This window comes from Rutidosis leptorrhynchoides, chromosome 3 (assembly GCF_046630445.1).
Source record: "Rutidosis leptorrhynchoides isolate AG116_Rl617_1_P2 chromosome 3, CSIRO_AGI_Rlap_v1, whole genome shotgun sequence".
Lineage (NCBI taxonomy): Eukaryota > Viridiplantae > Streptophyta > Magnoliopsida > Asterales > Asteraceae > Rutidosis > Rutidosis leptorrhynchoides.
In genome coordinates, this window is record NC_092335.1 from 109246476 (window position 1) to 109261637 (window position 15162).

General features: G+C 34.9%; 1 pseudogene; it reads right to left on the bottom strand.

Annotated features, from left to right (window-relative positions):
• Positions 1–12093: 12093 nt before the first annotated feature.
• LOC139896647 (L-type lectin-domain containing receptor kinase IX.1-like) lies at positions 12094–14077 on the bottom strand (annotated as a pseudogene).
• Between the last annotated feature and the right edge of the window lie 1085 nt (positions 14078–15162).

Consider the following 15162-nt stretch of genomic DNA (forward strand, 5'->3'; position numbering starts at 1 on the left):
AAAATAGGTATCTAAGAGCAGAATGGTCGGTATAGACCACCGTTTTTGCTAGAACGAGATATGATCGAAATTTGTCAAAAGCAAAGACAATAGCAAGGAGTTCTTTTTCAGTAGTTGTATAGTTCGTTTGTGCTCCTTGTAATGTCTTACTAGCATAATATATAGGTTGAAATCGTTTTTCAATCCTTTGTCCTAAAACGGCTCCCATTGCAAAATCACTTGCATCGCACATTAGTTCAAATGGTAGATTCCAATTTGGTGTTATCATGATCGGTGCATTAGTGAGTTTTTCTTTAAGAATATTAAAAGATTTGATACACTCATCTGAAAAGATGAATGGAGCATCCTTTTCTAGGAGTTTATTCATAGGAGTGGCAATTTTAGAAAAATCTTTTATGAAACGTCGGTAAAAACCGGCATGCCCTAGAAAACTCCTAACTCCTCTAACATTTGTGGGATGTGGAAGTTTAGCAATTACATCTACTTTAGCTCTATCCACTTCAATTCCTTCTTTTGAAATTTTATGTCCAAGAACGATGCCTTCTTTAACCATGAAATGGCATTTCTCCCAATTAAGTACTAGATTTGATTTTTCGCATCTAATTAGCATTCGTTCCAGATTAACTAGACATGATTTAAATGTATCACCGAAGACTGAAAAGTCATCCATGAATACTTCCATGCATTCTTCTATCATGTCATGAAAAATCGCCATCATACACCTTTGAAAGGTTGCAGGGGCGTTACAAAGTCCAAATGGCATGCGTTTGTAAGCAAAAGTACCATAAGGGCACGTGAATGTTGTTTTCTCTTGATCTTCGGGTGCTATTGGAATTTGAAAATATCCGGAAAATCCATCTAGAAAACAATAGTAACTATTTCCGGCTAATCTTTCCAACATTTGATCTATGAAAGGTAAGGGAAAGTGATCTTTTCTGGTGGCGTCATTTAATTTTCTATAATCAATACATACACGCCATCCTGTTACAGTCCTAGTAGGAATAAGCTCATTTTTCTCATTTGTGATGACAGTCATGCCACCCTTCTTAGGCACGCATTGAACTGGGCTTACCCATGGACTATCAGAAATTGGATATATCAAACCTGCATCTAGCAGTTTAATAATCTCTTTCTTAACTACATCTTGCATATTAGGATTTAGTCTTCGTTGACGTTGCACATACGTTTTATGACCTTCTTCCATAAGAATTTTATGTGTGCAATACGAAGGACTTATTCCTTTAATATCATGAATCTTCCATGCAATGGCTGGTTTATGAGCTTTCAACACAGAAATGAGCTGTGATTTCTCATTTTCAGTAAGAGAAGACGATATTATTACAGGTAATTCAGATTCACCATGTAAATAAGCGTATTCCAAATGGTTTGGAAGTGGCTTTAACTCTAATTTCGGAGGTTCTTCTATTGATGATTTATATCGATATCTGTCTTCTTCTTTTAGCATTTGAATTTCTTCTGTTGTTGGTTCATATCCATTAGCTATAAGTGTAGCTAACATTTCAGATTCATCAACTGGTTCATTACCTTCTCCTAAAGAACATTCTCCTGTTCCTTGTAATTCTGGAAATTCTTTTAATAATTCTGCATGTGCATCTATAGTTTGAATATAATAACATGTATCATCTGCAGATTGTGGTTGTTGCATTGCTCTATCAACTGAAAAGGTAACACTCTCATCCTCTATACTTAGGGTCAGTTTCTTACCGAACACGTCTATCATTGCTTTAGCCGTGTTTAAGAATGGTCTTCCTAATATGAGAGGAACTTGAGAATCTTCTTCCATGTCCAAAACAACAAAATCTACTGGAAATACTAAAGTACCAACTTTAACTAGCATGTTCTCCATTATCCCTCTAGGATATTTTATTGATCGATCGGCTAGTTGTATGCTTATTCTTGTTGGTTTCAATTCTCCAAGGTCTAGTTTAGCGTATAGTGAATACGGCATTAGATTTATACTAGCACCTAAGTCTGCCAATGCTTCTATTGAACTAAGACTACCCAGAAAACATGGAATTGTGAAACTTCCTGGATCAGATAGTTTTTCTGGTATCTTATTCAACAGCACTGCTGAACAATTTGCATTCATAGTAACAGCCGAGAGTTCTTCCATTTTCTTTCTATTTGAGATTAGATCTTTCAAGAATTTAGCATACCTTGGCATTCCTGAAATCACATCAATGAAAGGAAGATTTACATTTATCTGTTTAAACATATCCAAGAATTTGGATTGCTCGGCTTCAAGTTTTTCCTTCTTCATTTTACTCGGGTAAGGAAGTGGTGGTTGGTATGGTTTAACATAAGGTTTAGCCTTAACTGTGTTATCTTCATTAACCTTTTCAACTACCGGTTCTTTTTCCTTATCTTGATCAGGTTGTGGTTCTTGTGGAGTAGGAATAGTTTCATCAGAAGTTACAGGTATTTCAGGTGGTTTAAGTGTTGTACCACTTCTTGTGGTAATAGCTTTAGCTGTTTCATTCCGGGGGTTAGCATTTGTATCGCTTGGTAGACTTCCCGGTTTTCTTTCACCTATTAACCTTGCTAGGTTACTTACTTCTTGTTCCAGATTTTGAATAGAAGCTTGTTGATTTCTAAATGCTTGAGCATTTTGTTCATTGGTTTGTTTTTGAGATGTGAAAAACTGCGTTTGAGTTTCAACTAGCTTCGTCATCATATCTTCTAAATTCGGTTTTTTATCTTCGGTTTGTTGTGGTGGTTTGTTTTGAAAATTAGGTCTTTGCTGATTATAAGTATTGTTGGATATTTGTTGATTGCTAGGACCTTGTTGGTTGTTGTATGGAATATTTCGGTTATAATTCTGGTTTTGATTGTAAATCGGTCTTGGCGGTTGATAATTATTCTGATAATTATTTCCAGGCCTTTGGTTTATGTATGAAATATTCTCTCTTTGTTCCATTGTTAATTCAATACTGAGACAATCTTTTGTCAAATGTGGTCCTCCACACTGCTCACAACTAATTCGTATTGAGTGAATATCCTTAGTCATCTTTTCCATTCGTCTCTCCACAGCATCTATCTTTGCGGAAATGGAATCTAAGTCATGGCTAGAATCGGCTCTAGCTGCTTTAGATGATCTAATGATATCTTTTTCTTGGTGCCACTCATGTGAGTGGGAAGCAGTATTATCAATAATTTTGTAAGCATCAGTTTCGGTTTTCTTCATAATAGAACCACCAGCTGCTATATCTATGTCTTTCCTTGTAGTGATGTCGCATCCTCGGTAGAATATTTGTACTATTTGACAAGTGTCTAAACCATGTTGCGGACATCCTCTTAACAACTTTCCATATCTTGTCCACGCCTCATATAGAGTTTCATTTGGTTTCTGTGTGAACGTAACAATTTCTGCTTGAAGTCTTACGGCTTTAGATGCAGGAAAGAATTGTTTAAGAAATTTGTCAATTAAAACGTCCCATGTATCGATCGCCCCTTCAGGTAACGATTCCAACCAATCTTTGGCTTCTCCCTTTAAAGTCCAGGGAAATAACATGAGATATATCTGTTCATCCTCCACTTCTCGGATTTTAAATAGTGTGCAGATCCTATTAAAGGTACGTAGATGTTCATTTGGATCTTCCTTCGGCGCACCACTAAATTGGCATTGATTAGTCACCATGTGTAAAATTTGTCCTTTGATTTCATAATCTGGCGCATTAATGTCTGGATGAGTAATTGCGTGACCTTGGCCAGTGCGTTTAGCTCTCATTCGGTCTTCCATACTTAAAGGTTCCAGATTCTCCATAATTGAATTTGTTGACTCGGTATCACTAGATGGTTCTGATTTAATAGTTCGTTCCTCAACAATCTCTGTTTGAATGATTGGTGGTTCCGGAGGAAAGTTTAATGGTTCAGGATCTATGAACCGTTCCTGAATATTTTCTGGATTCTCAATTGTGAGGTTTGTTTCAAAAAATGGATTATCGGAAATTTGAACTGAAGTACTTGGTCGACTGGATGACGATTCTAAAGAAAAATCAACGGCGGTTATATTTGTTAAACGATGTCTTGATCGAGTTACAGGTGGTGAACGTACAAAAGGTGGTGAACGTCTTGCTCGGTGCATTCACAGAATATCCTATTAGTTTTTAAAAGGAAAGAAAAATTATAATAAGTTATCCAATCAATAGACTTTTCTGATTTTGCCCACGTTTCGAATAGCCAAAAGATGCAGCAGAGGGGCAGGATTCGTTTGGTCTCAATATAATTGAGGACTGTTTGGCTCCAATAACCCGGTCCACGTACAAATCCAACTATTACTACGAACCAGAAAATTTTGATGTCTATTAATTTAACCACTCAAAATAAATTTTCGTAATTTTAAGAAATTTAGATAAGAAGTAGAAAAAATTCTAAGTCCTAAAAACTAGAATGGCGAGAAATAAGAGAGAAAAAGAGTTCGTCGAAAAAGGTCGAAAAAGGAAAAATGGTTGAAAAATAAAAGGTGACGGAAAAATAAAAGAAACTTAAAAAAAACTTAAAAATACTTAACTAACCTAACCTTATTACTACAACTAACTTAAAATTATAATCGCAAATTGAAATTACTAATTGGAATGATAATTGATACATAGTAAAAGGTGTCTAAAAATATTAAAGCTTACAGGAAAAACTAAATCCCAAATGAAAATAACTTAAAAAGAAACTAAAACTTAAAAAGGTGTCGCAAAATTCTAAAGCACCTAAATCTTAGTCTAAAGAAAAAGCACTTAAGGAATTCTACGGCAAAGCCTAAAAATATAGGAGTAAAAATAACTATAGCAAAAACTAAGTTTAAAATTAATTATGAGCTAAAAATACAAATATTACGCTACAACGATTAAAAAGGTACAAAATATAAAAATATACAAAAAGTTGTAAAAAGTACAATTTTTATAAAAAATATTATTTTTATATTATTTATTTAATAAAAACTACTAATTTTACAATTTTAATAAAACTAATTAAATAAAATACATATATAAAGTAAAAAGTAAAAATAAAACTAAAATTAATAATAATAATAATAATAATTAAGTTAAATAATAATAATAATAAATTAAAACTCCGTAATTAATGCAACTTTAGGGTTTTGTCCGTGTGTCAGAAGACCTCCGCGAGTCGCGGCAAATAAAGAGGAAAACCCCGCAAGTCGCGGGGTTCAGAAAAACAGTTGACAGGTTTCACTTTTACGCGTTTTCTTTATTTATTTTTTTTTTTTTTATTATTTTCTGTTTTCTGTTTTTAGTTTAAATAAACGATTTTTAATAAAATTTATATTTTTATAAATTAAAATAAAGATAAAGAAACTTATAAAACTTAAATATTTAACAAAATCCTAAAAATACTTATATTTTTGTTTTTCTTTTTATATTTTTGAATAATTAAAACGTATTTTTACAAAAACGACTTTTAATAAAAGTAGATAAAAATCTTTTTTTTTTTTTTTTTTTCTATATTAGCGTTGCGCTTCCGGCTTTTAAGATAGCTCCCCGGCAGCGGCGCCAAAAATACTTGATGTCGAACGAGGTGTATATAAAATAGTTATTATTTTACTAGGAAAATACTATTAAATACGATACAATTTTACACAAGATATTTATTTATTTATAGAATGGATATACTTAAACCTTGCTACAACACTTATAGGCAGTGTACCTAATCGTACAGTAGTGTAGTTTTTAGTAAGTCCGGTTCGTTCCACAGGGAAATCTTTAAACAAAGCTCAACGCTATATTAGTTTACTTTTATAAAAATACAAATATATATATAAGTGATATTATTATTATAAAGGGGGGTTTTTACCGTTTAATGACCGGTTTGTCGATTTTAAAACTTTAGTCGCAGTTAAAACCTAATGTAAAATATAAAATAAATACAAGACTTTAAATTAAAGCGTAAAGTAAATAACGATAATGAAATTGCGAATAATAAAAATGCGATAAAATTAAATTGCGATAATTAAAAAGTACGATAATTAAAAGTGCGATAAAATAAAATAAATAAAAATGCGATAATTAGAAGTGCAATTAAATATAAAATAAAGGAAATTAAATATGAAATAAAAGAATTATGCTTATTTAAACTTCCGTAATCATGATGTTTGACGTGTTGATTTTAGTTTTATGCCCATGGGTTAATTGTCCTTTGTCCTGGATTATTCAATATGTCCGTCTGGTTTTTGTCCATAACAGTCCATCAGTCATAAATATAAATTGCAAGTGTCCTTGTCAAATTATTATTATACCCGAAGATAAATATTCCAACTAATTGGGGATTCGAATTGTAACAAGGTTTTAATACTTTGTTTAATAAATACACCAGGTTATCGACTGCGTGTAAACCAAGGTTTTACTACTTTGTTAACAATTACACCAATTACCCTTGAATGTAATTTCACCCCTGTTTTAATTATTCTAGTGGCTATTAATCCATTCCCGTGTCCGGTTAAATGAACGATTATTCGTACATATAAATACCCCGCCCATCGTGTCCGATCGAGTGTATATGGTAATTTATAGGGACGCCCAATTGTAAATCTTTATATTAACATTAACAAACTTTCATTTAGTTAAACAAATATAAAGCCCATTAATAGCCCATAGTCTAGTTTCCACAAGTGTCGTTCTTTTGTCCAAACCCCAATTATGGTACAAAGCCCAATTACCCAATTTTAGTAATTAGCCCAACATCATGATTACTTCGTTTTAAATAAGCATAATAATAACTTAGCTACGAGACATTAATATAAAAAGGTTGAACATAACTTACAATGATTAAAAATAGCGTAGCGTTACACGGACAGAATTTCGACTTACACCCTTACAACATTCGCTAACATACCCTTATTATTAGAATTATAATTAAAATTAAAATATAAATTATAAATATAAATATATTACGTATATATTGAGAGAGATTGAGAAAATAAGATGATTTTTTTGATCAGAATTCGGGTTGATTTATAGCCAGGAATGATTTTTGGGGCTCCGCGACTCGCGGCAAAAAGCCCTTCAAACTCCGCGAGTCGCGGAGAGGTATTTTCATTTCACACCCTTGGAGTTTCTGGCTGCCGACGGTTTTAATAATATATATATATAATATATATATAATTAATATAATTAATTATATATTATATTATATTTATATACATAGTTAACTTGTAATTTTTAGTCCGTTGCGTCGAGCGTTAAGAGTTGACTCTGGTCCCGGTTCCGGTTTTTCGAACGTCCTTGCGTACAATTTAATATCTTGTACTTTGCGTTTTGAATCTTGTACTCTTGTGATTTCGAGACGTTTCTTATCAATAATTGGAACCTTTTTGATTGTCTTTTGTTCTTTTGAGCTTTTTGGTCGTTTGCGTCTTCAAATCGTCGAATCTGTCTTTTGTCTTCACCTTTTATTATTTAAACGAATATCACTTGTAAATAGAACAATTGCAACTAAAAGCTTGTCTTTCTTGAGGAATAATGCTATGAAATATATGTTCGTTTTTAGCATTATCAGTAACTAAAGCAGCCTAGAGCGTCTACAACAGTACATATCATGGCAGTAATAGCAGTATCAACAGAAGTATCATGCAAAAAGAAGATAGTAGCATGCGGTAGCGAGAATAAGCAGCAACATACAGTAAGTTCACATAGCAGTAAGAGTAAGCAGTAGCATGCAGCAAATCATATGGCAGTATAAGTAAGCAGTAACATGCAGCAGTAGTAAGCAGTAACATGAAGTAATATCTACCAGTAGCATGCAGCAGTTTCACAGAAACAAGTAAACGAGCAAGTTGTAGATTAGTCCTATTAGCGAATCCTACTCGACTGGTCTAGACTCACTAATGCAACCTAATTCCATACAACCAATGCTCTGATACCAAATGAGACGCCCCGTACAAAACCATCGTGTACGATTCGTCAACAACAGGATCTTTACACGGTCGGATACTACATGCTATTTGAAAACTAGTTTTGCATTCATAAATGATAGTGTTTACAAAAGATAACGTGACACAAAGGACGATACAAAGTCATTATTTGAAAATAACATAAATTATGAATGCAAAAGAAAAGTTCCATAATTGAGACATCTCTAAGTTATGCAGCGGATATCTAACACAGCAGGTCCTTAACAGCAAGTCTAAACAGCATGACAGCAAGTCTAACAGCGGAAGCAAGATACTTCTAAGCACCTGAGAAAACATGCTTAAAAACATCAACAATAATGTTGGTGAGCTATAGTTTAAATTGTAACAGTAATATAAGATTGACCACGAGATTTCAATGTTTCAAAACAGTATGAAAAGTATATGTATAACCGTGGGCACATGGTAACTAGACTTAACGTAAATATAAATATCACCCCCTAAAAGTACACCTGGCGAGTACGTATGTCCTCGAAGTATTAAACACCCGTTGAATGCTAGCGCGACTAGCCCGAGTGGGAATGTCAAACCCTATGGATCCATATCTAAGATTCGCGTCTACCGGTTCATGAACCAATAGTTAAACGTTACCGAGCTAAGGGGAATCTTTGTGCCGTTATGTCACCCACACATATATAAAGTTTAAGTACTCGTGTGTAGTATGTAAAACATAAAAAGCGCATGTATTCTCAGTCCCAAAAATAGTTAAAGTAAAAGGGGAAGTTATAACTCACAGTGAATAAGCAATACAAGTCGATACGAAAGTGTGCAAGTAGTAAGTCGGTCCGAAAGGTCGTCAACCTAAATCAAAGGTTACTAGGTCAGTAGGTTATCTTTATAAGTTCTATTAGTACATAAAATAAGTTTAAGTGTCATCATCATCATCATAAAAGCTAAGTAAGTTAATCAAGTATAGAGGTCAAAACAATAGGCTGACTTTGATCAGCTGCTACGGCCTCTACGTAAATCGAAAAGACGCGAAATCAGTGGCCATGGCTCCGTATAGGAGTCCTCTAGTTTCTAACCAATTTCTAGACTCAAACTCGTCTTAGTTTGACCGTGGCGATGGTTTAAGTGCGAGTAGGTCCGAATTTTCAGCACAACGTTATAAGGGTGTAGTGACTTTCGGAAGGCCATAAATCCTAAACCGTAACTCGGATTAAGACGAGGTATAAACGGAAAATCATCTACTCGAACCGAACTAACTGAAAATCAGCTTTACAGTAGCCCAGGTGGTCTGATCAGATACAAAAAACAGTAGGTAAGGTGCTCCAGTGGGGTTCTTAGTACTTGATGCTCATCACGGTTCTCATCCTTGATGCTTGTAGCTTCAAGTGTACAACTCGTTGATGGGTTAGCATCACCTTGACCAAGATTACACCATCAACACACAATAAGTTAAGACCAAGTAAGAACACAACTCAATTAAGAGTCTTAGATGGATGATGAACCAAAGTTACATCATATCCTTAGTCTTAACACAATTACAAGTTCCATTTACAACTAAAGCTACAAACTTTACATCAATCAAACAAGCATGAACATAATCTAAGTCAAATGAAGTGATGGAACCCTAAGCTAGAGAGCTTGGATCCTTTTCACACAAGTTGCAAGATTACAGAGCTAGAAAGCTTGAACCTTTGGTGTTCTTGAAGATCTTGAAGCATAAAGCTTGGATCTTTAAGTTACATGAAGATTACAAATAAAAGTTTGAATCTTTATAAACAAATAACAAATTTAAAGCTAAAAAGATGTAGATCTACAAAGTAGGTGAAGATTCAAAGCTAGAAAGCTTAAATCTTCCATGTTCTTGAAGGATTCATGCTTGAATCTACAAGATGTAATCAAGATCAAAGCTATAAAGCTTGATCCTCCATGGATGATGATGATCACGAATTGAATAAGAGAAGAAGAAGAATTTCAAAAACTTACAAGTTTTAGAGTGAGAAAGACTAGAAAGAAAATAGGAGAGTAAGTGTGTGAAATACAAATGAGAGCAAGTGTTAAATGGATGGAATAAGGCTTGTATTTATAGGGAAATGAGGGTGAGGGGGAGGCCATATGGCCGTTGGAATTGGAGGGGACAAAGGGGATAAAAAGTTGCTTTTTGGTTAATGGTTGTCTAAAGTTGGTGCTTATGTTGGGATCCCATGCAACATTAAGGATAATACTTGACATAAATGCTAGTATGTTCCCTCTAATAAATGGGCATTTGTCTTACATATTAATGGGTCACTAGCTAATAATAATTGGGCTAATTAAATAGTCCACTAACTAGTGTAGGGTAGGCTAAGGCCCAACAAGGTAGAAAGTCCAACAAGACTAACTAGTAAGCATAAGTAAATTACTACGCGTAATTAAGCATCCAAAAACCCAAGTAATTATTATTATGAAATAATAATTAAGATTTCGTAGTCATAATATTCCGATTACGACAAAAGTTAAACGTGTATGCAGTACGCAGTTTGTTCGTAACGTCAAGTGACACTAACGGTCATAAAGGTTTCAGGTGATCAAGTTAAGTATCCTACGTTCCTAAGGCACGTTTTAACATATAAATGAAAGTAAGCCATGTGTATAAAGATTTCAGAGTATAAGATAGAACAGTACGCACAAATACGCAGTTTCGCAAAAACACAAGGCACCAAAGCAAGTCGAAAAAGTCGGGTCGTTACAAAAGGAGAGAAAGAAGAAAAGTCCGGACGTTCGGAGGATACCAGAAGCCGGAACGACGCCGAAAAAAATCAGGTTTTAAGCGAGACACATGAGAGAAGGTAGAGTCAACAAAAATGTAGAGACTCGTAGACCAAATATTCAGAAGATATTATAGATGGTTACCTGAGAAGAAGACCAGAGACCAGAGAATCAAATGGAAAGGCAAAATGAGATGAGTAGATTTTTAAGTAAGAGAGGAATAGAGAAGGGAGCACGTGATGACTTTTTTTAATACTAGCTACATAGATATAGCTCTTGCTCCAATTAAAGACTTGGAGTCATTAATAAAATATTCTTTTAATTTGTAACACAAATTACATTACAATTACAATTATAAATTACATCAAAATTGGGTCATTCTTTTCTAACTTAAATTTTCAAACCTTATTAAATCATTCTTCTAATTTATACGGAGTAATTTTTATTACGTGTATAAAAATTTATTTACTTGTTATATAGTAATTATTTATAACAATTAATTTGATACATCTCCAAAAAAAAATTATACAATATAATTTGGACAGCTCAGTATAATTGATTTGTTACAACTCATATAGTAATATATGACACTATGTTTCTTTGCAATTGTATTAGATGTTTAATATGTTAAAACGAATTATTTTCTTATAGGTTACATTAACTGCTTTGCTTCAATATATTTTTATTACAATATATAATTGGATGCTACAAAATTTTTTTTACGTAAACGAGGGGTGACCGCCGCAACGCGCGGCTGACCACCCTGCTTGTTGAAAATAAAAGGAAAAGCTAAGAGATGTCATTTGATGCTTCCTCTGTTGGAAGGCGAAGTCGAATCAAACAAGGAAACATGAATCGAAGAATGTTGTTGATATAGGTTTTTCGTGATCAGGGTCCAAGTCTCGCGCCCGCGAGATTTGGTTAGTAATCGAGTTTTCTGGAAACACTTGAATCGCGGCCACGGTCTTCGAGTGGTGACCGTGAAGTTGTCCTGACGGCGCAGAAACTTGATTTCTTTAGGACTTCTACTTGTGTTCCGGTTCGTCTTAGTTGCGTCAGTAGAGTAACTCTTCTCTTAGTTTTGGCATGGGGATGTAATCAAGTTAAATTCCGTGTCGTTTATGCATTTATTAATCGCTCTTTTGCTTTATTTATTCGTTTATCGTTTGTGGGTGAGTAATTGACAAAAATCACTCGTATAATCCTAACATCATCTCTTCCTCATTTGATGTCAAAAATGGATGTTGTTCATGTTTATCACTGTATGATACAGAAGATTAGTTGAGTTAAAATTCATATGTATTTTAATAATCTCTATATCATTCAGTAGGTAAAACAAACATACCCTGTTATAGATCAGATGTAACTAGCCTATACGAATATATTTTGATCATACAAGCAAATATAAAGATAACATTTATGTTAATTCTGTATTATCATCCAAAATCTACAACATTGTTTCAAATTACAATAAAAAAAACTAAACTAAACCTTATGTTAGCATATCAAACTAGACCGATGGATAGGAGCCAACACTACTCCCTTTCGTCCCAAACATCTCCGTCTCACTAACACCAACTGAAGACGTATACGTAAACCTACACATACTCATCGGAGGCGCATAATATATAGCCACCGGTTGTTTACCCGGGAGCCAAGGCAACGGTGTTTCAAAATTCAACACACTTATCGCTTGTTTTATCGACGGCCTATTATTACTATCAGGATTACAACACCACAAACCAACCACTATCAAACACTCCATTTGTTTCTTATCAAATTCGCCGTTTATTCTCTTATCTACGGCTTCCAATACTTTCCCTTCACCGTAAAGACTCCAAACCCATTCGACCAACCTTTGTTCACCGGGTCCCGCTCTAATATCTATCGGCTTTCGTCCACACGCGATTTCTAGTGCAACAACTCCAAAACTATACACATCTGACTCTCTACTAGCTTTGCCTGTCATGACACATTCGGGAGCCAAGTAACCCATGGTTCCGGCTAGAACCGTGGTCTGAGACCCTAGATCATGGTCCACAAGCCGTGCAAGTCCAAAATCACCTAACTTAGCATTGTAACTTGAATCTAACATTATATTACTTGACTTTATATCCCTATGCACCACACATTGTTCCCATTCTTCGTGTAGGTAAACTAAAGCGGACGCAAGGCCCATGGCTATTTTGTATCTTACCGATGAACTTGGTACCGATTTCGAGTAGAATAAATGGGAATCAAGGCTTCCATTAGGCATAAACTCGTAAACAAGAAGGAAATCGCCTTGTTCGTGACACCAACCTATGAGTTGCACCAAGTTTTTGTGCCGTAATCGACTAATGATCTTTACTTCCGATACGTACTCTTTTTTCCTTGTTTCGATCCACTTGAAACTCGTTTGACCACAACTGGTGACTTTGACTTTACGCCACTCAAATAGCCCTTGTAAACGCCTCCAAATCCACCTTCACCGAGCTTTCGTTCTTCTGAGAACCCATCGGTTGCCTTTCGGAGTTCAAGAAAAGAGTATGGTTTTGGCCCCACACTGTTTTCGAACTCATATTCTACAGCCAAATCGTCTCTTAAAAGAGATCGTTTTTTCCATATAAAGAACCAAAAGAACCCAACAACGAGACTCAACGCACCTGAACCCGTAACTAAACCAGTCGTCAACCACGTGTTGTTTTTCACTCTGATTTTACTAATTCCCCCCAAATCAGAACTAAACGTCCAAGAATAAACGGTGTGCGTTTCGATCCAGTCACCAGTTCCAGCCGAAAACCCGATACGAACCCATTCGGGTAGAACGTCTCGTAGATCGACACCATACCACAGGCTGCAGTTTCCGTTAAAAAACGGATCTTCATCATACGATAGAAAAACACTCAAGTTGTACGTCGTAGAATCATAACTCACCCATGCATTCGCTACCCTTCCATCTTTAATGCTATCATTCCAAGAAATATTAGCCACCGATATAATCGAATTAACATTAATCCCCACATGGTTGTCAATCGGGTCCCATGAATTCTTGAACGAATCGAACTCGACTGCAACAACTGTATTGTTTGTTGAATTAAGAGCTGTATCCGGACTAAACAAACCAAGGTACCCACCAAATGAACCCTGTGGAATCTCGGGTTCAAACGGCATTAAAAAGAATGATAACCCATCACCATACTCAGACGAATTAAGTGCGTTTATTGAGAACGTAAAATGGGTCATGAAATCTGTTAGCTTGTGTGTCTTCTTGTCCCAAATTTGAACGGGCTCAGAGTACAAAGCTCGCCCAACACTATTTCTGAGCGATTTGTCACGTTGATTTGTGGTCACCTGAATTCCGTTCGAAGTAAACGCATCTCCTTGATACACTATTTTCTGGTTGTTGGGTTGAAAGCTCGTGAAATTGAATGAAATCGAGTTAACATGGACCGTAAAAAACAACATAAGGACGAATTTATGCAACATCATTCAAAAATGAAAGTTTCTTGATGCAAATGACAAGTACATAGAATAGGTTATAGAAAGCGATAACAATGTTGTTCAAAACTATGTGTTAGTTGTTCAAAACTATGTTAGTTGTTCCTTCTATTTGTCTAGTTGCAATCTGGTCAACACTTATAACTGTGAGATCATATTCATAATTCAATAGGAAAAGGGTATCTATGGGCGGCCACTAATATCATAATCACTTTGAATTTTAACAAAAACACCATGAAACAACATTTGGTGTAAAGATCAAAAGAAATTATTATCATTAGTTATTTATCATGATACAATATAAGAGGCCGGTCACCGTCTAGTATATTCCATTAATTAGCCAGAAATAGTCTACTATAACTATACTCCATTAGTTGTCATGACCTAACCCCTAAATTTCCAAAAAAAAAAGGTACAAGATGAACAAGTTATTTAACGCGGATCAAACTAATCGACTTAAAACAGTTGATTTATATTACTAAAAACAAAATTAAAGCTATTAGAAGGTTGATCCAGAAGGTTGATCCGCGTTAAACCGAACAACCAGAATATAGTGTATCAAGGGAGTTGAGAAAAGGTTGATTTATATTACTAATCGACTCAAAACAGTTGCTTTTTTATATTACTAATAACAAAATTCAAGCTACTTTAATAAGCGTCTACAACCTGATTTAATAGAAAAGGTGTTGCAAAGGTGGATTGATTTACCTCTAATCATGCAGTGGAGTTGAGAAGGTTTGACCGGAGCCATTAGGGTTGCCGGAAAATCGACTTTTAACCATGGTTGCAAAACGTCCGTTGCGACGGCAGTTGCAATGTTTTGGTGACTACTCGGCGTCTAATAATTCAGTCAACGGTCATAAGTCAGGTTAAAGGCGGAAAAGGTAGTTCAACGCCGGACAAAAGTCAAAAAATCGGTTAAATTTAGTCAAAAGTCGGTCAAATTAATCAAAATTGACGTAGCTTAGTGTTACGTTTTTGCATTATATTAGCGATAATAGACTAATAGCGATTAGACCATATTTAACGTGACACCATGGCCTGAAAATCCC